General features: G+C 38.0%; 1 protein-coding gene across 7 annotated transcripts in view; it reads right to left on the bottom strand.

The window, feature by feature from the left end:
- Positions 1 to 26,115, bottom strand: part of UBE3A (ubiquitin protein ligase E3A) — a 95,102-nt gene extending 68,987 nt beyond the window's left edge. For 2 of the 7 annotated variants that reach the window (XM_046652468.1, XM_046652466.1), the window contains exons 1-2: positions 25,554 to 26,115; positions 38 to 101 (exon numbers count right to left, since the gene is read on the bottom strand). The gene's annotated coding sequence lies outside the window, so the exon portion shown is untranslated. Of the gene's footprint in view, positions 1 to 37; positions 102 to 25,146; positions 25,172 to 25,553 lie in introns of those variants that run through there. The other 5 variants (XM_046652471.1, XM_046652472.1, XM_046652467.1 and 2 more) reach the window with 4 other exon arrangements.
- Between the last annotated feature and the right edge of the window lie 804 nt (positions 26,116 to 26,919).

Below are 26,919 nucleotides of genomic sequence, written 5' to 3'. Positions count from 1 at the left end.
GCAATTTTGAATTCCAAAAAATAAAACAGAAACATACCATATTGCGCCAAACTTCTGGGGAGCTGGTGAATTCTAAAATCAGGCTCTTACAGATTTTTAACCTAAAATATAAAACACCTCACTCAATTCTTTTTACACAGACAACTGGATAAACTTTCAAAGAAAAAACTTTTCTAAAATTTATTATAAAAGGAAATTTATTTTTTGTAATATTTATGAATATCCAAAAACATATCGAGACAAATGCCCCTACTGCTGTTGCCAGGATGCAGAGAAGGGTAGTTAGGCAGGCCCTGTGGCTTGAGTACTTTCAGCTTGTAGAGCTGTATTTCCCATTTTCATCCAGAGCTTAGTGATTGCCATTTTTTTACTTTTGTCTCCCTCTCAAAGCTGAAAATATATGAAAACTGTTACACTACATGCTTCAAATTCCTTCAATTACCTATACCAATTTAGCTTTTAATTAAATCCTATATGTTGAGCATCTGCTATGTTAGGTACACATATGGGCATTTGTTCATGAACTCCTGGAGTAGCAGCTTTAGGCAGGTCCTTTGACCCCTGAGTCTTAGGTGTCAGGTTGTTATGAGTAGTAGAGAAAATATTTTAAAAGTTACATAGGACAATGCTGCCTGACACATAATAGGGCCTCAATATATGGTAGCAACTATTATTTCTTAAATCAAACATTTAATATATCTATCAAAAGTTAACTCTTATTGGGGCTGGACTGGTGGTGCAGCAGTCAGGTTCATGTGCTCTGCTTCAGCAGCCTGGGCTCTTGGGTTCAGATCCCTTGCACGGACCTGAGCACGGCTCATCACGCCATGCTGTGGCAGGGGTCCCACATATAAAGTGGAGGAAAATAGGCACAGAAGTTAGTTCAGGGCCAAACTTCCTCAGCAAAAAGAGGATTAGTGGTGGATGATAGCTCAGGGCTAATCTTCCTCAAGAAAAAAGAAAAGTTAACTCTTATCCAAAACCAAATTCTGAAGCTTAAAGCATTCACTCAAATAATCACTGTGAGTTCTTAATGCCTTTGTATACAATCAGAACATTTCTCAGTGGAACAGGAACTGAAGTCTTTTAATCCATTTCCTTTTATTACATATGAAAAAACCATGTCCCAAAGATTAAGAAGCCCACTCTGTGTTCTAAAGGTTGATGGTAGAAAATGAAGACACTGTATAAATATTTTCTTAAAAAGGAACCAAGTTTTATACCTTAGAGAACTGAGTCTCACACTTTATTATGTTCAGAATCACCTGGCGATCTGTAAAAAATGCAGATGCTTGATCTCTACCTCTGGAGATGGTGATTCAGTGAATAAAGTGCAGTACGTGAATTTGTACTTTTTACCATATATTTCAGGTGATGTGCAGACTGCAATTTGAGAAACTTTTCCTTAGAAGATTAGGAACACATAATCATAGTGGAAATATACCAAATCTATAAGGATACAGGATAAGCAACAGATACTGTAAGCACCAGAAACATTAGGTATACTCTTTACAAATTTACCCATTAGCTCTCTAATACCAGACCTAAATTTCAAACTCCATACATCATATGAGGCCCTAGTCTCTGACCCCCAACCTTACAAGTGTTACTGCCCATTACAGGACATCATTACCAGGTACTTGATGATCTATATCCACCACTGGATTATTGGCTATCACATACTGACCATCTGTATTTCTGGCTTCAATGCTTTTGTGTCTCAGGACACTTCACTCAGAAATACTTGCCTATCCTTTGTTAACATCCACCCCCATCCATCCATCATGCCCTGTTAAAAACTCTATCATTCTAAAGGCTCTCTCTCAGAGTTCTCTAAGCTCTTCTGTAACTAACTACTGTCTTCTTTGAGGCTTGCTATATGTTCCTAATATCATAAAGTAATTTATTAATATTCCTACCTTAAATTTATTATTTTATATCTTATATTATAGCTATCTGTGTACATTTGTCAGTGCCTCTACTTGTAAGCTGGTTGATGGTAAGGCTCATCTTATCCATATTTTTATTTTCATAGTAATGGGGACTATGTTTTCTTGACACCACACCTCCCTCTACAAAAAAAAAAAAAGGAAGGAATCAGGATTCACGGCCTGACAAAGAACTGAGCTCGGGGGCCGGCCTAGAGGTGAAGCGGTTAAGTGTGCACATTCCACTTCGGCAGCCCAGGGTTCGCTGGTACAGATCCCGGGTGCGGACATGACACTCCTTGGCAAGCCATGCTGTGGTAGGCATCCCACATATAAAGTAGAGGAAGGTGGGCATGGATGTTAGCTCAGGGTCAGTATTCCTCAGAGAAAAGAGGAGGATTGGCAACAGTTGGCTCAGGGCTAAACTTCCTCAAAAAAAAAAACCAACTCTGAGCTAGTTCCAAATGCAATTCATGGATGAACAAACCAGAGTGTCATTTCTTCCCAAATTAACACAAATTTAATCCAATCTCGATTTAGCAAAAGTTTATTTCAATGACCAGATTTAAGAATAAAAACAAAACTCATTTTCTAATAGAAGAAGAATGTCTCTTTCTCCCAAGGGACTTGTTCTACCAGGGATTAACGCATAGAATATTAATTTAAATGTATAAAGTCAGTATAACTCCTTCAAAAGACTTTGACAGTATCTACTAAAACTAGATGTATGCATACCCCATGACTTAAAAATTCCAATCCTTGGGGGTGGCCCCATGGCCGAGTGGTTAAGTTGGAGCGCTCTGCTGCAGCGGCCCAGGGTTTTGCTGGTTCGGATCCTGGGCGCGGACATGGCACCACTTGACAGGCCACGCTGAAGCAGCATCCCATGTGCCACAGCTAGAAAGACGCACAACTACAATATACAACTATGTAATGGGGGGATTTGGGGAGAAAAAAGCACAAATTAAAAAACAAAAAAAGAGTGGCAACAGTTGTTAGCTCAGGTGCCAATCTTTAAAAAAAAAAAAAATTCCAATCCTAAGTATACATCAAACAGAAATGAGTACATGTTCACCAGAAGACATTCAACGAAATGTGTAGAGTAGCAATACTCTTAGCAGCCTCAAACCAAAAATGACTACAATGTCCAACAACAGCAGAATGAATAAATTGTGGTATATTCCTAAAACTGAATATATATAGTACCCATTATAACCAACCAACTACTACAACCAACAATGTGGATAAATATCACAAATAAGTTAAGTGAGAGACACAACTAAATGTGATTGATTCTAACTATATAAAATGTAAAAACAGGCCAATCTAATCTATGCTATTAGAAGTCAGGATAGTGGTTACTCTTGGGGGAAGAGAGGTAGTGACAAAGAGAGCACAAAGGGCATCAGAGGAACTTCTGGTGTTGTTTCTTGATGTAAATGCTGGCTAAACGTGTGCTGAATGTATGAAAGTTCGAGAGGCTATGTGTACATTCGTTAAGTGCACTCTTCTGTATATATATTATATTTCAATCAAAAGTTTATTTTAAAAAACCCAGTATGATATGAATCTTAGATAAATAGATAAGTGGAACAGAAGTCAGTCCAGAGACAGATCCAAAAGTATGTAACAGTTGCTTCTCATCAAAAACAAGAAAACTGGACAATATATACAAAATGGCTGGTTCAGACCCTGGAAAACAGACAGTACAGGACTGTGACCCATGAGAGAACAAACAAATGAAGAGAGCCTTTCAATGCTCAGATTTCTGCCTGGAGGTACTTTCTAACCTGTTGTCAGTGGAGGGAAAACTCAATCAGAGAACAGCAGCCTCGCTGAGGCGAGAAGCAAGAGGTCAGAGTTGTGGAGACTGACAGAGTGCCAGAGATGAGGGGAGCTATGCAGAAAAAAGGCTCCAGAAATCTGTTACTTGGGTGTCCTTAGAGTCTGCTACTGTATACTAAACTGTGCATGAGTACGGTGAAGGATTCTATGAAGCTGGACAAAGAGTGGTGAGCTGAAATAGTCCCACCGCTCACAGAGGACTGGGTGATCCTTAAGTTCCTCCAACCAGAGTGAAAAGAATGTGCTGACACTGGGTACATTTAGGAGAGAACTAAGAAGGGTCATATCTTTATAATAGCTACTAGCCTTAAAGTAAAGCTTTCTCTAGACATACCCTAACATAGCCTTGACAGGATGAAGCTGACTAGCAAGTTACTTAGCTGGCTGCCAAAGTTTAACACTCTAAAAGACAACAAAATCCAGTTACTCAACAATAAACTAATACAGTGTTCAGCATCCAACAAGAAATTACTAAATACGCAAACAGGAAAATATGACCTACAAACAGAAAAACCAATCAATGACCCCTGAAGTGACAGAATTAATGCAGACAGTAATCAAGGACTTTCAAAATAGCTATTACAAATATGCTCAAGGATTCAAAGGAATAGACGAATAAAGAAATGTACAACATGGAAACAAATCAAATAGAGCTTACAGAAATACAAATTAAGATACATGCAAGTTTTTGACACTGCAGGAGATAAAAAAAAGAGCAGGAAAATAGAGGGCAAAGCAAACTGAAGCACTGAGAGACAAAAAGACTAAAAAAAAAAGGTTAATGACCTGAAGACAATAGCGAATGGTCTAATACCTTAAGTGGAGTCCCAGAAAAATAACAGTGTAGGAGAAAGAGAAGTGACTTAAAAAATACAGGGAAGAAATAATACCTGACACTTTTCCAAATTTGCTGAAAACATAAATGTAGAGATTCCCCCCCAAACACAGACAAAAAAACTCAACAAATCCTAAGCAGGACAATCACAAAGAAAACCAGTGGTAAAGAGAAAATCTAAAAAAGGGGCCAGAGGAAAAGAAGTTTAAGTACAGGGGAAGAAAGATAATAACCAGACTTCTCATTAGAAACAAATGCTAAAAGACAAACACGTCAACGTAGAATTATAAACCAAGTGAAAACATCCTTCAAAATACCAAGGCAAACCACCGTACATCTACCAGAATGACTACATCAAAAAGACAGCCCAAAATGTAGACAAGGATGTAGGGCAAAACTGGTACTCTCATACCTTGTTGGTAGAAGCATAAAACAAAACAATCAACTTGGGAAAAGATCTAGCAACGTATTCTAACTATCCTATAACCCAAAAATTGCACTCCTGGGTATTTACCCAAGAGAAAAGAAACCATACATAATCACACAAAAAGACTTTCACACATTGTTTGCTACAGCTTCATTCATAACAACTAGAAAGTGAAAACAGCCCAGGTGTGCCTTAATAGAAGAATGAAGTTATAAACTACTGACACATGCAGTAACATGGATGAATCTCAAAAAGATTATGCCGAGTAAAAGAAACTTACACAAATAAATACCACAAAACTATTTATATGAAATTCTAGAGCAAGCTAAACTAATCTACAATGAAAGCTGTCAGAATAATGGTTGATTTGGGAGGGTGATGTAGGGGCAGGAACTGACTAGGAACAGTACATGTGGCAGACTGTATTTTCCAAAGATGGCCACCACAATATAACCCATCCCACATGCTCTTCTAACAAGGTAACACTGGCATTGTCCATCAGGTGGTAGGGTTTATGTCCTTTCTCCTTGAATTTGAGGGGCCTTTGTTACTTTTTCAATCAAGAGAGTATGGTGAAAGTAGTGCTCTGTGACTTGTAATGCTAGGCCATAAAAATGCCAGGCACGGGGCCGGCCTGGTGGCTCAGAGGTTAGGTGTGCATGTTCTCCTCTGGCAGCCCAGGGTTTGCCGGTTCGGATCCCGGGTGCAGACCTGGCACTGCTTGACAAGCCATGCTGTGGTAGGCGTCTCACATATAAAGTAGAGGAAGAGGGGCACGGATGTTAGCTCAGGGCCAGAGCTCCTCAGCAAAAAGAGGAGGATTGGCAGATGTTAGCTCAGGGCTAATCTTCCTCAAAAAAAAAAAAAAAAAAAATGCCAGGCACTTCTGCCTTGCTCTCTTGAGACACTCAGTTTTGAAATCTAGCCACAATACAGCAAGGAAGCCAGCCACTTGGCAAGGAAGCCAAACAACCACATACAAAGGCAATATGTAAGTGTTATAGATCAGACCTCCAGCTGAAGTCCTGACAGCCAGCATCAATCTCCAGATGTGTGAGGAAGCCTTCAGATGGATGACTTCAGCCTCCAGTCATCAAATTACCCCAGTCATCAAGCCATTTCAGCTGACATGCTTGAAGCCAAGACAAGGTATCCTTGCCAATCTTTGCCCAAAGTACAGATTGATAAGCAAGATAAATAAGCGCTGAGGTTTAAGGCACTTAAGTGTGGGATGACTTGTTACACAGCAACAGATAACTGGAACAATACAGTAAATTCAGTTAAACTCAATATATTAAATTCCGTTAATAATACTAAATTACTAAGTTTTAGGTGGCAACACACATGCTGAAGTTAAGGATGAGGTATACTAACACCTGCAACTTACTATGAAAGGCATCCAAAAAATAAGAAATTAATAGATGGATAAATGGATAGATATGAGACAAAGTAAATATACATTACATCCTACAATTATTTCACATTTATGTAAGTTTGAAAATTTTCCTAATAAAATGTTAAAGAATGAAATGAAAGCATTTCATAACAGCTGAAAGTTTTTCTGACCAGTAGACCTGCAATTTAGAAATTTCTGAATTTTTCAAGTAGAAGGAAAATAACACCAGATAGAAACTTGGGTCCTTGCAAAGGAATCTGCAAAAATCTACATGAAGGAAAAGAAATGAAAATGGTAAGTATGAGCCTGAACACCAAAGAATGTTGCTCTTGGTTTTTAAATTTCTTTACAAAACAACTGACCACTTAAAAAAAAATTACAAATTCTATTGTGGAATTTCTAACTTACTTAGAAGTAAAACGTAGTAAGACTACAACAGCAAAAAGGATGAAGAAGGGTAAATGAATTTATACTGTTCTAGAATTATCACATTACACTCTAAGTAGTATAATATTTTTGAAGGTAGACTGAGATAAACTAGGGTGCATATTGCAAATACTAGTGCGACCACTACCAAAAAATAAAAAGAATAAAGGTATAAGCTAATAGTGGAGATAAAACAGACTTCTAAAAAAAGCTCAACAAATAGTAACTTGGTAGTCTTAAACCCAACCATATTAACAATTACAATAAGTGTAAATGGACTGAACACAAATTAAAAAGCAGAGATCAGAAAAATCAATCAAAAAGCAAGATGCAACTATACACCACCTAAAAGAAAGACATAGTAAATTCAACGACAGATAAGATCAAACAGAGAACAAAAGATATAATATGCAACCATGAATCATAAGAAAGGAGTAGCTATACTAACATCAGACATCAAACGGACTTTAGGACAAGGACCATTACCAGATATCAATATAGACATGTCATAATGATAAAGAATCAATTAATCAAAGACATCTAATAGTTCTAAATGTGAATGTACCTAATAACAGAGCTTCAAAATACATGAAGCAAAAATGGACAGAACTCAAAGAAAAGATAGCAAGTTCACAATTATAGTCGAAGATTTCAACACTTCTCTCTTGGTAATTAATAAGTAACCAAAAAAAAATCAGTAACGATATAGAGGAATACATATATCTATCTAACAAAGGGCTTATATCCCGAAAAGAAAAAGAATGCACAGGGGCCCACCCCATGGCCAAGTGGCTAAGTTTGCACACTCCACTTCAGCGGCCCAGGATTTCACTGGTTCAGATCCTGGGTGCAGACGTGGTACGGCTCATCAAGCCATGCTGAGGTGGCGACTCACATAGCACAGCCAGAGGAACCTACAACTAGAATATACAACTATATACTGGGGGGCTTTGGGGAGAAGAAGAAAGGGAAAAAAGAAGATTGGCAACAGATGTTAGCTCAGGTGCCAATCTTTAAAAGAAAAAGAAAGAAAAAGCACAAAATATTTGGATACTCTCAAAAGATATACACATGGCCAAAAAAACACATGAAAACTTCTCAACATCATTAATCATCAAGGAAATGTAAATCAAAACCACAATGACATGGCACACCCCAATAGCATGGCAATTGCTAAAAAAACCAGTAATAACAAAATAAGTGTTAGCAAGGATGTGGGGAAATTGGAACAAGGGTTGTTCCAATTTCTGCACTGCTGAAGGGAATGTAAAATGGCACAGCCAGTGCAGAAAATGTTATGTTGGTTCCATAAAAAAATTAAACATAAACCTACCATAATGATCCTTGTATATCCCCAAAAGAACTGAAAGCAGGGACTTGAAGAGATACTACACCCATGTTCATAGCAGCATTATTCACAATACCAAAAGGAGGAAGCAACTTCAGTATTCATCAGTGAATGAACTGTTAAATGAAATGTGGTGTATATATATACACGGAATACTATTCAGCCTTAAAGAGGAAAGAAATACTGGTACATGCAATAACATGGTTGAACCTTGAGGACATTATGCTAAGTGAAATAAACCAGAAGCAAAAGGACAAATATTGTATGATCCCACTTCTATCAGTACCTACCTAGAACAGTCAAATTCATAGAAACAAAGTAAAATAGTGACTGCCAACGGCTGGAGGGAGAGGGAAGATAATGGGTGGTTACTGCTTAATGGGTGCAGAGTTTCAGTGTGGGACGACAAGAAAGTTCCGGAGATGGATAAGCATGATGATTACACAACAATGTGAATGTACTTTATGCCAATGAACTGTACACTTAAAAATGCTTAATATGATAAATTTTATGTTACATATGTTTTCCTACAGTTAAAGAAAAAGAAGCTGCAATGAGATACCACTACACATCCATCAGAATGTCTACAATTTGAGAGTATCAAATGCTGAAGAGGATTTGGAAAAAGTGGAACTCTCACACACTGCTGGTGGGAATGCAAAATGGTATAACCATTTGGAAAACAGTTTGTCAGTTCCTTATAAATTCAACATAAACTTACCATGAGATCCAGTAATTCCAATTTAAGGTGTTTACCCTAGAGACATGAAAACATGTTCACAGAAAGACACACATGCAAAGAGTATCTTTATTCACAACAGCCTAAAACTGGAAAAAAATCTAAATGTTCACCAAAAAAATGAAGAAATGTGGTATAGCTATAGTGTATTTAAAGAAAAATTAATGATAAGCACAAAAATGGAGGAATCTCAAACACATGCTAAGCAAATGAAGCCAAACAAAAAAAAGAGTATATGTTGTATGATTCCATTTATACACAATTCTAGAAGAGGCAAAACTAATAAGCAGATCAGTGGTTGCCTGGAGCCAAGAGGGAGGAAGGACTACAAAGGGACATGAAAAAATCTGGGGGGGGCGGAAGGGGGAGGATACAAATGTTTTATATCTTGACTGTGGTGGTAGTTACAATATATATATGTGTCAAAATACATCAAACTGTACACTTTAAAATGGGTGCGGTTTACTGGATGTAAATTATACTTCAGTAAACTTGATTTTAGTGTTTATGAAAACGTAATATATAAAAAGGTAGCATTTTTAAATCAGCGTAGAAAGGATCCTTTACATGGTCTAGAGAATTGGCTACCCAGTGGAAAAAAATAAAAGGTAGCTATTTTCATATCATACCCAAAAATATGCCAAATGCAATTTAGATCTAAACCTAAATCATACCATACCCCAAAATATGCTGAATGTACTCAGGTCTGAAAGTATAAATCTAAAGCTATGAAGTAACCTTATTAAAGGGCTAGAAAAATAATACAAGAGATTATTTTTATATCATCTTTATAAGCATGCTGAAACTCTTAAGCCATAGAAGACAGATGTACCTACATCGAAATTTTAAAATTTCACCTGATTAGATACTAAAAAGTTAAAAGATAAATGATAGATGATGAGACATTTGCAAATTACAATGGATAAGGGATTAAATAATGATCTATAAAAAGTGCCTACAAATTAATAAGGAAAAAAAACACAGAATGTAACAGAAAATGAACCCCCAAATCCCGAAAATTTCACAAAGCTATCTATAAATATTCAAATATTGAAAAAGATTTTATATATATACAAAATAAATAAAGCAATGAGGTAAATAAGCAGCCCTATATAGCGTGTTGGGGACGAAACCACTTAAAAACATTTTTTAAAGAGTAATTGGAACTATTTATCAAATTTTTAAGCTGACATAGCCTCATAGTCTAACAACCATATTTGTAGAACTCTACCATAAGTACCATATTTGTAACAGCAAAAATGGAAAGCAACCTAAATGCCACAATAAAAAGTTCCATAATGCATTATTAACTCTGAGTTTCTAGTTCAGTCCTAAAGACTGATAGAAATTGTAAGATTTATACTCTTCCATCTCAAGTTTACTCCAGGACGAATGTTCATTAAGGCCCAATTTCCCATATTTGACATTCGTTTCGTTTGTTTTTTATTTTTCTGTTTTTTTTCCCCAAGCTTATATGGTAAAACTATCTGTAGTTTTGTGGGCATGTGATGTGATGCATAGATTTAATGCAGTAATTAAAAATAAGTATTGAACTCCATTCTCTCAGTTGCTCTGGCCAAAATCTCAGTGTCATCTTTTACTCCTCCCTTTATTTCACACAAACATCTGATCTATTACCAAATCCTATGGGTTACTGTTTGAATATTTATCAATAATTTAATCACTTCTCACCAACCTCATTGGCATTACCCTGTCCAACCCACCACCACCTTTTATCTATATTACTGTAGCCTACTAACTGCTTTCTTGACTCTGCCTTTGTCCTTTTTCTCAGTCTATGCTCAACATGGCAGCCAGAGAGATCTTGCTAAAACACTGGTCAGACCTTTTCACTCCTCTGCTCAAAAACGTTCAACGGTTTCTCATCTTACTCAAAGGTAAAAGGCAAACTTATTATTATGACCAAATGATCTGTACCAACATTCTCTGACTCTATTTCTCATCATTTAATTTTCTAAACCCACGCTGACAACACCTCACTGTTCCTCAAACTCATCAGGCACTCCCTCACTTCAGGGTTTCCCTGTTCACTACTCTCTGCCTGAAATGCTCTTCCTCCAGATATCCACATGGCTAGCGCTCTCATCTCCTTCAGTTGTTTATTCAAGTTACCACCTCAGTGAGGTTTTCTCCGGCCACCTTAAAATCTGCACTCATCTCCTCCATCTCAAATACTTCATATCTCACTTCCCTTATTTATTTTTTTCTCCTTAAAAGTGCTATACAACATACAATATATTTACATAACTTGTTTATGATCTCTCTTTCCCTACTAAACATAAATTCCATGAACAGGAGTTTGGGTGGGTTTTATATACTACTGTCTCCACTAGCATCTAGAAAAATGCCTATGACACAATAGGTGCTCAATAAATATTTGCTAAGTGAATGAGGTAGATGTAGTTATGTAGCCATTCACAAGGAAAGATTTCTGTAACATATTAAGAGAGTAAAAGTTGTACAGAACGCAAGTTCAGTACAAAAATCTATAATCAAGCAACGAACAAGCTGAAAATGAAATTAAGAAAACAATTCCATTAGCAACATAAAAAACAATAAAATTCTTAGGAATATATTTCTTTTGAACAAAAGAAGAATAAGACCTATACACTGAAAAGTACAAAACACACAAAAAATTAAAGACCTAAATAAATGAAGTTATCCCATGTTCATGAATCAAAAGACATAATATTGAGGTAGCAATCCTCCTCAAATAGCTCTACAGATTCAACACAAACCCTATCAAAATCCCAGCTGCCCTTTTTGCAGATAATGACAAGATAACTCTAAAAGTCACATAGAAATTCAAGAAACCCAGAGAGCCAAATAGTCTGGAAAAAGAATGAAGTTTAAATATTCACATTTCCCAATTTCAAAACTTACTAGAAATCTACAATAATCAAGAATGTATTCATAGCTGAAAAACAGACATACAGATCAATGGAAGAGAACTCAGAGTTCAGAAATAAATTCTTACATTTATGGTCAATTGATTTTCAATAAGTGTGCCAAGACAATCAATGGAAAAGAACAGTCTTTCAACAAATGGCGTTGGGGATCTACATGTAAAAGAATAAAGGTGGGAGCCAGCTCTGATGGCCTAGTGGTTAAAGTTCGGTGCACTCTGCCTCAGCAGCCAGATTCAGTTCCAGGGCACAGAACCACACCACTTGTCTGTCAGTAGCCATACTGTGGTGATGGCTCAAATAAAAGAACTAGAAGGACTTACAACAAGAATATACAACTATGTACTGGGGCTTTGGGAAGGAAACAGAGAGAGAGAGGAAGATTGGCAACAGATGTTAGCTCAGGGTGCATCCTTCCCAGCAGCAAAAAAAAAAGAATAAAGTTGAACCCCTACCTCACACTACACCATATGCAAAAATTAACTCAAAGCAGATGACAGACCCAAATATAAGAGACAAAACTACAAAACTCTTAGAAGAAAACAGGTATAAACCTTTAAGACCTTGAATTACACAATGGTTTCTTAGATACCACCACCAAAGGCAAGAAAAGACAAACAGATAAATCAGACTTCACTCAAATTTAAAATGAGTGTGCTTCAAAGGAAACAACTGTAAAAGTGAAAGACAACCTACAGAATGAGGGAAAATATTTGGGAATCATATCTCCGATAAGGGACTTGTATCCAGAACATATAAAAACTTCTTAGAACCCAACAATAAAAAGAAAAACAACCCAATTTAAAAACAGCAAAGGAAATGAATAGACCTTCTAGAAAGACAGCCAATCAGCATATGAAATGATGCTCATCATCATTAGTCATTAAGCAAATGTAAAAAAACCCCACAAAGAGATACCCTCACACCCATAAGAATGGCTAAAATAAAAGGGACAAACAACAAGTTTTGGCAAGGAAGTAAAAAAATCAGAAAGAACTCTCATGTATTGCTGGTGGAACTGTAAACTGGTGCAGCCACTTCGGCAGAGTTTGGCAGTTCCTCAAAATGTTAAACATAGTTACCCTATGACCCAGCAGTTTCACTCCTAGGTATATATCCAAGAGATGTGAATATATATGTGCACAGAAAAGCTTGTGTAGGAATGTTCATAGCAATATGATTCATAATAACTAGAAAATGTGAACAATCCAGTTATCAAGTGATGACTGAATAAACAGTATCTGTATAGTCATGCATCGTGACTGGAATACATTCTGAGAAACGCCTCATTAGGGAATTTTGTCTGTGAACATCATAGAGTGTACTTAACACAAACCTAGATGGTATAACCTACTGCACACCTAACCTATATGGTACTAATCTTACTGAACCACCATTGTATATCCAGTCCGTCACTGACCTAAACATCATTATGTGGTGCATGACTGTGCTCACACAATGTAATATTATTCAGCCATAAAAAGGAAGTACTGTTATATGCTACAACATGTATAAATCTCAAAAATTCTGTGCTAAGAAGCTATACACAAAAAGACACATTTTACAATTCTATTCATATGAAATATCCAGAATAGGCAAATCCATACAGAAAGAAAAGTAGATTAGTGGTTCCTAGTGGCTGGAAGATGGGAGAAAAGGGAATGACTACTAACAAGTACAGGTCTTCTTTTTGGGATGATGAAAATGTTCTAAAATTAGATAGTGGTGATGGTTGGACAACTGAATATACTAAAACACACTGAAGTGTATACTTTTAAAGGGTGAATTTTATAGTATGCGAATTATATCTCAATTAAGTTGGAAACTGTAAAAAACATACAGCATGATTTTTTTAAACTCTCCAAAAAGGGAAAACAGCTACATGTAACTGCACTTACACAGATATATTTATTTGTTTGGTATTTGCCAGGCATTTTTATGTTTTTACACTTAAATTTGACAACTAAGTTCTGAAATGGGCTAAGAAAACTTTCACTCCTTTTCACACTTAAAAATATACATTCATTTATCTTTATTTCCTTACTCTCAAAAACAATTAAATCAACATGCCAACACTTGAAGGGTAGAGAGGCTCTCCGGAAATATAAAAGTGTTAGAGTTCCTGGTTTTATGATTTATGGGAATAATCTAATATTTAAAATTGAGGCTGTGCTGGCAAATCTAGGTTGTATGGTCACACATAGATAGAAGCAGAACTTTGGGATCACAAGCACTGTGCACTGGAAAAGAACTGAATTCTCATTCTAAACTGATCCTTGCCACCCCCGCCCCCTCACAGGGTTCTGTGAAGATTTCCGAAAGTAAACAAGTTATGCTTTTTTACTTACCTGAATACAGAAAGTAGACCCATGATCTGCCAAGATTAAAATGCTATCTTTCCCCCAAAAGATACATGTATTTAAGTAGTGTTTTCTTATGTGGCTTACTAGCAGTGAGAGAATCTTATCTGAGTGCAGATCTTAGGTGTCATCTAGGGAGATCCTTTAGAAATTCCAAATTACCAGAATTATTTCAATTTTCTGGCTTTAATGATAAATCACTTATTCTGGTCAACAAATCTATGATCTGAAAACAGAAGCAAATGTACCATATAGTCCTAATGATTATTTTTGTGAAACTTTCCTCTAGGTTCTTTTCGCACCACATTTGAGTTCAATCTTATACAGTGCCTAAGCTAAAATTAAACCTAGAATTCTGCTAGCTTTCAGTCTGTTATATGCACACAAAAAAAGATGTGTAATGCAATATACTATAAGAATTAAAGGTAGGTTGGTTTTTCTTGAAATAATCATGAACACATTTTCAGGTTTAATTTATTATATTTCATCTGCCTATCAAATGTAGCATCTAAACTCATAAAATTTGATTTAAGGATAACAAAAGACCATTGGCTTCTAATTTAACTTCAAAATGCCTTTAAGAAAATTTACCACATATAATTTTAAGTGAACCAGACTGCATTTGTTAAAAGATAGAAAATTGTTCTAAAGACCACCCATACTGGAAGGACATAAATATTAAACACTGAGGACATTTAATCTTTTATTACTGTCCAGCAAAATACTTCAATGTAGCCTAATTAAAAATTTTCTTTTGAGCAGCTATCAACTGGAGCAATATGTCTAACTGGAAAATAAAAATGCAATTCTAACCAATTGGTAAATGAACATTCATTCATGCGGCACTCACAATGCCTGGAACGTGAAAAAAACATGAGATAGCATTTATTTTTCTCATAGAATCTTCAATTAAGGAGTAAAAAAAATTATTTAATTTCAGTTGAGATAAGTACTTACTCAGGAAATGCAGGATTTACTAACAGTATAATACAAGGGAGCCTTACAACCAGTGAATTCAAGGAGATTCTCAAGTAAGGCTTCTCTGAGTAATATTTAGGCTGAGCCCTAAAGGATGGGTAAAATTGTTGCCTGTGTCTCAGGCAGATTGAAATGCAACAGTAAAGCATTTGGCACAAGGAGGATGTTGGATAGCTCAAAAAACTTTAAAAAAAAAGGCCAGTACTGTTAGATGGTTCTGAACAAAGGAGAGTGTGGAGGAAGGCAAGGCTGAGGAGGTGCAGATCAGGTGGGACCTTTTAGGCCAATTAAGGCTTCTGAATTTTATTCTAAAAGCAACAGAAAGCCAGAGAAGAATTTTAAAAATAGAAAGCAGCAAGGCTAGACTTGTATTTTTAAAAGATCGCTTGAAAAGACGAGAATTCTTATTTGTTCACAATAATCCAAAAGAATTACAAACATTAAAAATGATCAAGTTCACCCAAGTTGATGGATACAAAATCAATACCAACAACGATCAAATGTTAAAAAAAAAAGGATATTTGAAAAGAAAAGAAAAAAATCAATTATCTAGGAATAAATTTAATCAAGTATGTTTAAAAGGCATCTATGAAAAAAACCTGCAAAATATAGAATCAATAAATGGCAAGATAAACCATGTCAATTCTCAAGTTAATTTATACATTCAATGTGATTCCAATTAATATCCCCAAAGGAACTCAATAAACTGGTTTTAAATTATTATGGAACAGTAAAAGTCTAAGAGTCAAGTCAGTTCTGAAAATCAATAAAAGGGGGGCAGTGACTCTCAGATTTCAAAGCTTAATATAAAGTTATTTGAAATAATGTAGTACTGGTGTTAAAAAAGACAAAAAAATTAAATGCAATAGAATAAAGGACCTAAAATCAAACCCAAGCATAAGGCAGATGACACAGGTTGACAGTCAAAATAACAAATTAACAGGGAAAGAATTCAATACTTAATGTTGAGACAACTAGCTTTTCATATCAAGGGGAAAAAAAAGATTCGTAACTCCTTCTCAGATGGACCTAAACACAAAAAAACAAACAAGAACAAAATCCCCTTACCTATTAGCAAACAATACAAGAAGGATTTCTTAAACACAAAAAACACAATCATAAACACAAATCATAAAGGAAAAGACTCATGATTAAGACATCAAAAATTGAGATTCTATATCCCAAAAGAGATACCACAATAAGCAATAAGTAGGATTTTGCATTTTATTCTTATTCTGATAACTTTCCTGGCTGCATTGTAAAGTGAAGGTTGGATAAGATGATCTCCAAGGTCCTTTACAACATAAACAGTCTTTTATTTTCTTTTTAAAACATTCCTTTAATTTATGAATCACTGAAAACAGAAAATAAAATTCATATCTATTTATCCACCACCCAGAATTAATATTCAAAGGAAATGAAAATTAAAATGAGATATTTTAAATCCATCAAATTAGCAAAAAATTTTAAATCTGACAATCCTAAGTATGGGCTAGGACGCTGGAAAAAGATATGCCCATATACTGCTAACGTATATACTGACATAACTATTTTAAAGAATTTAGCAGTTATCTAGTAAAGTGAAAGATATTCACAATCTATTCCCCAGAAATTCCACTTCTGTGAATCTTCCCAAAGAAACAATGGCATAAAGAAACGTGTAAAGGGGTGGCCCAGTGGCGTAGTGGTTAAGTTCGGTGTGCTCCACTTCAGTGGCCCAGGTTCGCAGGTTTGGATCCCAGGCACAGACTTACACCACTCATCAAGCCATGCTGTGGCAGCAACTCACATACAAAACAGAGGAAGATGGGCACAGATGTCAGCTCAGAGCCACTCTTCCTCAAGCAAAAAGAGGAAGATTAGCAAAAGGTGTCAGCTTAGGGTCAATCTTCCTCATCATAACAACAAAAAAAGAAATGTGTAAAAATGATCATTACAGCATTATTTGTAATAGCAAAAAAGGAAATGACTCAAAATATCCATCACAGACATTTTACATATCCATACAATGGAGTACCATACAGCAGTTAACCTGAATAAACTAGAGCTACATGCATCAACATACATATCCCAAAGAATACTGAGTTAAAAAAAGCAAGCTGACAAAAGATACAGACAACACTTTGTAAAACTCTAAGATACAAAACCCAACACCACAGATATCACTTACGAATACATGTACACAAACACAGTAAAGTATAAACAAGGATATAAAACACAGAACCCTTGGGATAGTTATTAGCTTGGGTAAAGAGAGAGAGTAATAGGACTTGGGGGGAAGGGGTGACGTTGCTACAAGAGGATACTTAAGGCCACGTTTCTCAAAGGATCAAAATTGGCTATAAATTCGTGGTGGTGGGTAAATGAGTTATTTGCTGTATTATTCACTGTATGTTTTAAATATTTTATAATTAAAATATATATATGTATTTTAAAAGAAAAAATGAGCATATAATATCCAAACTGAAAATTACCTTGGATATCATCTATCCAACCTACTTACTTTATAAAAGAACTAAGGAAAGATATCAGAATAAGAATATAAAATAAGTAGTATTGTAGTCATGGTGATTTTAAACACATACTAGGTGTTTAAAATAGCACTTAGGGGAATTAGATCTTGATCACTTGAGAGAACCTTGGTAGGCTACGTGATCAGTCCCAAATTTTCAAAATCTGGTGTCAGCTAGAAGTATGGAGAACACACACACACATATACCCCTCCTAGGAATGCCTTGTCAAATTCAGCACAGGGACAGGCAGTAAAGTGGGACTATTGTAGGTCTTTGGCCCACTGTCTAGGATGACTCCTAGTTCTATTTCTACTTAAAATTACTTAAAATCCTGAAGCCTAGAGGATTGTTCCTGATCATATTTAGTTCATTAGCCCACAGCAGATATCTAAAAGTAGTCCTGAACTAACTAGAAAGTAGTTCATTCATCTAGCACTCATAACTACCTAAAACTGCACACATGAAAAAAACATGAGACAGACAGCAAATGTTTACTGTTCTCACAGAATCTTCAATCCAGGAGTAAAGAAATTAATCTCAGTTGAGATCCATCTATGTTTTAAGTTCACCCTTCTTACATCTAGCCCAAAGATGGAAGAGGAATTTTGGGGGGAGAGAGTACCCTGACTCCCAACTGAGTTAAATGAGACCATAAGATCTTACTTTCTCATTTTAAAGATAATCTGAAATACAGTACACTGGGCAATGATTAAACAAAGAAATATACAATATGATTTAAAATGCAGAAATGTAGTTTTATGTACGTAAAAGACTAAAGTTAGCTCAGTTTTTCCAATATATTATACTTAAGTGTTCTCATTTCAACACTGTAGTCAACTTTTAAGAAGCACTTCCATTCTGTCAAGTACAGTATATCCCCACCTTAGCTACCAAACTTTATCCATTTAATTTTCTATTTTCCCTCTCTGTTCTTTAAATGTATTTAATATGTGTCCTAGTCCATTCGGGCTGCTGTAACAAAATACCACAGACTGGGTGGCTTATAAATAATAGGAATTTATCTCTCACAGTCCTGGAGTCTAAGTCGTCCAAGATCAAGGCTCCAGCAGATTCCATGTCTGGTGAGAACCAGCATCTTGGTTCACAGACAGCTGTCTTCTGGCTGGATCCTCACTTGGCAGAAGAGGCAAGGAAGCTCTCTGTAGTCTTTATAAGGGCACTAATCTCATTCATGAGGGCTCCGCTCCCATGACCTAATCACTTCCCCAAAGGCCCCATCTCCTAATATCATCACACTGGGGGTTAGGATTTCAACATACGAATTTTGGGGGTAATATAAATATTCAGTCTACAGCAACATGTTATGGAGATAGCAAATGTGCAAGTGAATAAGAATAAAGCAGCTTAAGTAATTAGAGAAACTTCGTTTCTTAGAAGCTCTAAATGTGGGTTATCTGAAACAGCACAGTTTCTATCACCAACAATGTAATATACCCATTGTCTGTTCCCTTTAGAAAACCGGAAAAGAAAAATATTACCCAATTAATCTTTGTGTGAAATAGGATTTATCAATTAGTATACATCACATACAATAGGTGCTCAAAAACATGTATTTTTTTAATTCCTTAAACAAAAACTAAATATCTAGCAAAGGTCAGTATTTAATATCCTTATTGATGTCACACTGTAAGGTTATCAATATGGGCACATACACACACAGAAGCACAATAAATAGAATTCCTAAGAAAAAAGTACTAAGATAATTAATAAATTGGAAATAACCCGTATTTCTCCCTATGAGCTATTAGCTCTATATAGAAAACACTGTCAGGTATTTCAGCCTTTTCCTTCCAAAGAGCAGAATTATGCTTTACATCTGATAAGAGGAAAGCATCTGTTGGCAGTATGAAGAAATTCTTGTAGTGGTATCTGCAGTGCTAGAGCTATCATCTGAGAAGAAAATAAAGAATATCAGCTTTAGAGAGGGAGCTAGAGTGCAATGCAATGACAATTTCATTTGTCCATAACTGAATGGTACATACACGATTGTTACAGTATCCTCTGTATTGTCTATTTATTTGGAAGGAATTCAGAATTTACTCTGCATCACAAAGAATATAAAGATATATGAGTTAGAACAATAGCTACAGTCCACAAGGGTAATTCTAAGACTACCTTCTCACATTCAAGAGGAATGCTGCTGAGGTAGAAGTCTATTAGAAGCTTAAAATGGCTAAGCCATTCCTTTTGATACAGAGACAGAAGTCATCAAACGAAAAGAATATGTGTGGAAGTACAACACTGGTAACATCTTCATTCAGCCCCCAGCTACGTAATTTATGTGCAGCACTACTTGTCTCAAATGTGAAAAGGAACATCTTGAGTTACTGAAAGAATAGACAATGGGCACACATTAAGAACTAAAAAAGAGCCACAAGCCTGCATACCACAGAGACAGGTCAAAAAATTTGCTGATGTTTTATTTCTGTCAACATAAAGGGATCTATGCTTGACTAACCTCAAATGATCCCAAAGGGTACAGAAGATCAACTTCTGGAACACACTGAGCTGTTTAGAGTCACCACATTAGACTCCACACTGGTCAGCCAAGAGTTTCATTTAAGGAAGATTTTATCCTACTTGTATAGTAAGTGTTCAGGGCTCATACACTACCTCCATGCTTTTATTTGCAGCACAGATGCTGACTCTTAACTAATAAAGTCTTACACAGGACTCTCTTCTAACTATGATCCACATGTGATGTTTATATGAGATTTCAGCAGATTTCCTAGAATTGAACTTCTGGAATGATACTATCTAGTAAGGTTCTGTATACTGATACTATCTAGTAAGGTCTCCAAAACCTCTTTTCAGGTCAACCTAATGATTCACTTGCCATTTACCAAATTAACAGGAGAGGTCAAAAATAAAGCAAATTACAGAAGGGATTTGACTTTGGATTAATAATATTGAATAATGCATTATCAACTATTAAGAACAATTATTTATTTCAAATGTAGTTACCAAATTTAAAATAAATTCACACACTAAATATTTCCTGAAATAATATTTCTATGAAAAGGTTAAAAATGTTAATAGAGAAAAGCAGGAAAATATACCAAGGTTCCAATCACCTGACGATCACTAATCAGTTTGTTTTCTTGGGCAAGTCATTAAATCAGTTATAAGGTCACTTTATAGAATATTAATCCACTTTTTCAAGAACAATCACATTCGAAAAACATAATTCTCTGAAAGAGACAAAGCAAGTATCACCTTCATTTGACAGAAGGAACAGAACAAAGGTTTAGAGCGCTAAAGGACCTGCTCATGACCAGCTAGGAAGCTAGAGAGGAAGGATGAATCCATGATCTTCTGACAACAAAGGCAGTGCTTCTTCCTCCACATCAACAGTTCTCAGTGGCTTTTGTTCACTGAACCTGTTGAGACTCTGAAGCACTTAAAATTTTACAAATAATTTTAAAAGTTCACAGTCACAAAGCTTAGAATCAAACAACAATAACTTCCAGCTAAATCCCATGTGCCAAGGTAAGTATTCCCAAGATAAAAAAAGAATAGCTTGCTTTCATTCTCAAATAGGCCTTATACTTAATAACCTTCTTTTTGACTTACTACCTATAACGGTATTTACTTCTTAAAAATAACTTAGATCAAAGCACTATAAGTGACATTTCTGAGATTAAATGAAAATGAAAGCTAGCAAAAAAATTTATTATGTATTTATTTATGTATTTTAATTATTGAGGTCGCAGAGGTTTATAACACTGTGTAAATTTCAGGCGTACATATCTGATAAAGAGTTAACTTCCAAAACATATAAAGAACTCATACAACTCAACAACAACAAAAATACGATCAAAAACTGGGCAGAGGATACAAAGAGACATTTTTCCAAAGAAGATATACAGATGGCCAACAGGCACGGGAAAAAATGTTCAACATCACTAATTATTAGGGAAATGCAGATCTAAACTACAATGAGATATTATGTATTTATTAATAAGTCATTTCATTAAAAAAACATTTATATAGGATCCTTAAGTGTTTCAAACATCTCATGTTTTGGACATAGGATATAAGTTTGTATATTAACACTATTTCCATTAACTGTAACTTTACTGTATTTCTTTTATTAGAAGAAAAAGCCCCATTTCCTACACTAACTGCTATGGTCAAAAAAGGTCCCTTCATGGCATCTTATGAAGGTTGCCTTCAATGAACAATGTAGCAAATACACATCTCCAAAAAGGTGGGCAGGTAATCACAAAGCAAAGTAACTACTCCTCCCAACAGGACGGACAGGAACTACGTCTTTGTGTGCAAAGAGTTCTGAACTAGGTGTCTTAAGAAAACCATTTTAAAGCTTTGCATTTCAATTTCCTCATGTGTAAAATGAACGGAGTAACTGACCTCAAGGATAGTCCTACTCAGGTTTAAAACTTCTATGAATCTATAACCAGAAGATAGAATCATAGTCACACCAGAAAAATAGAGTACTTACAGGCAACTGCCAAGGTAAATTTATTTTTTTATTTTACTTAGACACACACACTCTCTCTCTCTCTCTCTAAAACACTATGTGCCAGATGCTGGGTAGCGGACTGGGACCAAGACAGGAAGATATGAAGTATCTGGCACGTGCCAGTTGTAAAAAGAAAGGGGTAAAACAATATTCTTTAGAATAGCAGCTACAGGCGGGAGGTGTTGTGCCCACAGAACTGCCCTAAGATTGAAAGGGCATGGGAGAAGGAGACTCTGTTATGTGATGGTGTTTCACAAAATAATGGAGTTATGTGGAGAAAAGTCACTAGCCTCTAAGCTTCCAAAAGACAGAGACATGATTCTTGTCTTTGTAGCCCCTATACCTAGCTCAGCTCATAGTAGCCACAGTATGTACCTAATAAATGTTAGTTGACCATTTATCGATTTACTGATAACTAATTCATCCATACTCTGGTAACATACTCTGTGGTAAACACTTGGAGTCTTTGACCTTAAAGACCGAGTTCACAGCTAGTGAGAAAGAAAACAATGTCAAGGATAATATGCTATAGTCCACTGTATCTAAAGTGCTTTGAGACCATTCAAAAAAACTGGGTGGGAAGACTTCAAAGGATAATACTTATTAAGCGCCTATGTGTTAGGCATTTTACATACTTTAATCCTCACAACAACTGTGAGTGAGTTTCACCTTCCCATTTTACAGATGACAAAACTGCAGCTCAACAAGATTAAGCAACTTGCCAAGGGTCCAACAAGTAAGGTAAGGCCAGAATTAAACAAAGCTATGTCTACTATACATACCATAATGTCTTTAATTTTTATATTTTATCTTTACATTCGCAGTCAGGGGAAGAGTGGGGACTGCCAAATCACCCAAAACTCTGTTGTCCTGAATCATCATGAAAAGAGCATCTGAGACCTTATCCAAGTATTTTTATTCGAAAAACCACTTATGAAAAAGTATTCACTCATAAAAATCAGAAAACTAATTTTTTAACAGCCACATAAGCAATGTTTCTACATTTTGACCTACAGAAGAATAGATCCAAACAAAACCGTGCAACATGACTGAAGAACATAACCAGTAAGCATTTAAGAAAACAGACACTTGTAAATATCATTTCAAGTGCTTGGGTTGAAAAATTTAGGTATGATGCATAGATTTGGATTATTCCACTGACTGCATATTGAGAGAAACAGCAAATTCTTCCAGATTGTTTTTTGAGGGGAGAGAGGTCACTTAGAAATGATTTAAAGTTTAATAAATACAACTGATTAAATGTTGCAAGTCAAAGACACTATAGGTACCCAAAAAACTTTAAGTGGACTGGACAAGTGGGATGAGAATGTGTTCCTTACACTTGTGACTACTAAGTACCCTTATTTAAGATTCCACCCCCCCCCCCCCCCGGAAAGACCAGCCCTGAGCCAACATCCGCTGCCAATCCTCCTCATTTTGCTGAGGAAGACTGGCCCTGAGCTAACATCTGTGGCCATCTTCCTCTATCTTATATGGGGGAGGCCTGGCACAGCATGGCTTGATAAGCAGTGCATAGGTCCGTGCCTGGGATCCAAACTGGCGAACCCCCTGGCCACCAAAGCAGAGCACGCAAACTTAACCACTGCACTACTGGGCGGGCCCCAAGAAGATATTTTTTAAGTCAAGAAAAAAAGTGTAGGATTCAAGAGAGATAAAATAAAAGCAGCTTACAAAACCTCTGAAAAGGAATCAAAACACTCAATTTGCATCTCTGTGTAAACCCCTGAGGAACCAAATAACGTCCACAGGATGGTGTACAAACTACTAAGCACACTAATGCTGGTTAACAAATATTGACACAGTAAAACTTTCTTACTTCACATTCTAATTTTGTAAATAGAGAGTCATTATTTCTTGAAGCTATTCTTGTTTTTGTTTTGTCAGGATTATTACTGTCTTTAAAGGGCTTCAGGTCATCTTTCGGGATTAGCACCATCATTAATACTGTATTCATTACATTAAAAATATGGTAAGTAACTCAGATTTTAAAGCAGGATCTAATTCCAAAGTGATTTCCACTAAACATACCAGGACAAGGCTTGCTTTTTATCTTCCTAAATTCTAACCTTTCTACGTGGCTTACAAAATAATCTAAGTAAGGGGACTTACTAGTCATAGGTATGAGATAAACACTTCTCAATTCATTCAACAAGATTTATTGCGTATCCACAGTCTTTGACACCTAACTTTTTAACAGTTGTACTGCTAAACTTTAGGTCATTTTCATTTGAAGGCCCCTACTCCTCCTCAAAAAAAATTTTGGAATAATGTGCGGCTTCCCTCTATATTGCAACCAGTGGAATGATTCAAAATTATGGGTCATATCCATATTCCTTCACGACTGATAGAGGCTAACTTCGGACTGCAAATCTCATATGCTATTACGTAGGTTGCATTTGCAACTGCACCCTAGCCACTTAATAAACACAAGTCCTAAACACAAGTCCAAATAGACTTTGTAATGTTTCTATTTTAGCACGCTCATAGGACATTTTAAAAAATTCAGACACTAAATTATCTTTCGAGGATTCTAAGCTTAATCAAACAGCGTCCATATTAAAATTATTTTTAACAATATTATGGACTAAAGCATTCGCCACATTCAAATTCTGACTTTACCAACAAAAACCTCCACACCATGACAAGGAAAGAGTCCTTTTCATTTTCTCAACTGAAAAAGAAAAAAAAAAAAAACAGGCCAACTGTTTGCAGGTTTGCATTTAACAGTCTCTGGCAAACTCACTAGCTCACGTTTAATTTCAGAATCCTGATGAGTAATCTGTGAACACAACCCTTAGGTCTGATTTCCCACTTCATCCGCACCCCCCACCCCCGCCGCCCCACCAGTCCACTTCCCAAGCCCCAACCCACCAAAGCCCACGTCTATATATTTCTTTACCAAGAAGGCCAAAACCTGGAAAACACCGAGAAAGAGCTCCCCTAGGAAGTAAAAAGCCAGCCCGAGGCTCAGGCCGGCTCCGCGAGCCCCACTCCAAGGAGGGGCCACTCTCGACGCCCCGCACGCCCCGCCCCGCTCTGGGCCCGCTCGGTCCCCTTGGGCGACAAAACCCTCCCTCCGGCGCTCTGCCAGGACTGACAGTTACGGCAGCAGCAGGCGCTGCTACCAGAGGCCTACTTCTGGCACCGGCCCCTCCAGACCACGCGCCCCAAACACTAGCCCCGACGGGGGTGGGGGTGTCCCTACCCTAGCCGAGCCAGCCCCGAAGGGTGGCCTGGGCAACAGAGGAGACTAAAGGAGGCGCCGCTCGGCCTCCCCGCCCAGGCCCCGTCCTCGGCCGCACTGACCTGTGGTCGCCCCCGCGCCTGGGCTGCGGCCCTCGCAGCAGCGGCCGCCTCACTGGTCGTCGTCGTCCTCGCCTGCCGCCTCCGCCCGCCACCGCCTCGTTCCCTGTCGCTGCCGCCACCGCCCGGGCTCATGCGGGACCCGCGCTTCCTTCTCCGGAGACCAAGGCCGGGAAAGGGGGCGTCGGGGCCGCTGAAAACCCCGCGCTCTCGCCAGCTGCCGCCGCGCCGCTGCCTATCCACACTGGGGACTCCGGGGCCAGCCTGGCCGGGGGAGGCTGCGAGCCGCTCCGAGCACAACCCCGAGGAGGAGCCGAGGGAGGCGCGCCGCCCGCGCCGTGAGCGCCGGGTCGGCAGAGGTGAAGCGCAAGTCGGCGGCGGCGGGGGCGGCGGATGGCTACGTAGCGGCGGGGTGCGCGAGTGAGAGGAGGGCGGTCTGTCGAGGTTTTGGCGAAGGGGATTCAGACTCTGTCGTCTCCTGCAGTCACCCCGAGCCCAGCACCACCATCTTGGGAAAAACGCGGATCTCGCGGCCGCAGCGCAAGCCGGGAGGACTGGCTGGGCGGGCCGAGTATCCCAGCAGGCAGCGCGCGTCGCCCGGCCAGGCTAGGGCTCCAGGCCAGGACGCAGGGACGCGGGGAGGTGCCGGGGCGCGCGCGGGATGGCGCAGAGCTCTGCCCCGCCCTCCTTCGCCGGCTCCGCCCCCCTCCTGCTTGCCGTCGTCGCCAGCGCAGGGGCCGTTGGGAAGGGGAAGTGGCTCGCCGTTCCTCGGAATCTCCTCAGGCTCGGTCGCCATTTTGAGGCTGAACAGCGTGGGCTGTTCCTGCTTTGAACCACTGGTGTTTGTGGCCCTACAGAATGAACGGGGTCCGCTCCGGAAACCCCGTAGAGGCCCTAGGAATGTTGGAGATCTTCCTGGTCTACCCAAGGGAGGAACGTGCCGGAATTTGGACGCTCGGGATTTTGTGGGGGGAGGAATCGGTCCGAAAGTCGCCGAGGGGGCTTTGATAGCCCGCAGTCCCCGCGGCGGGGCGGAAGCCTCCGGATATTAGGTCTCCAACCCCTTTGTTCGTCGGGCTGCTTTTGTAAGCACTGTAGAGATAGCCCGAGAGAGCGGGCCAGCTTTCAGAGGACCAAGGTCATCTGTTTAGGCCTCTTGCCAACACTTGATGTATCACTGGTTTACAAGAAGGTAAAAGCCCTTGTCCTGCAGGTTTGACCTTTGGTAGGTTGCTGATACAGAGAAAGTGGCCTCTTGGTTGACCCCAGCTGGACAGAGGCTGATTTTGGTCCGCTTGACGACTGAACTGAACCCGTTTAAACCCATGCGTCTTCATATTTAGTACAAAGGTCACCCTTTTTTTTTAAA

The sequence above is a fragment of the Equus quagga genome, chromosome 2 (assembly GCF_021613505.1).
Source record: "Equus quagga isolate Etosha38 chromosome 2, UCLA_HA_Equagga_1.0, whole genome shotgun sequence".
In the NCBI taxonomy this organism is placed as follows: domain Eukaryota; kingdom Metazoa; phylum Chordata; class Mammalia; order Perissodactyla; family Equidae; genus Equus; species Equus quagga.
The sequence above is the reverse complement of the archived record's forward strand: the minus strand, read 5'-3'. Positions and strand labels throughout refer to the sequence as shown.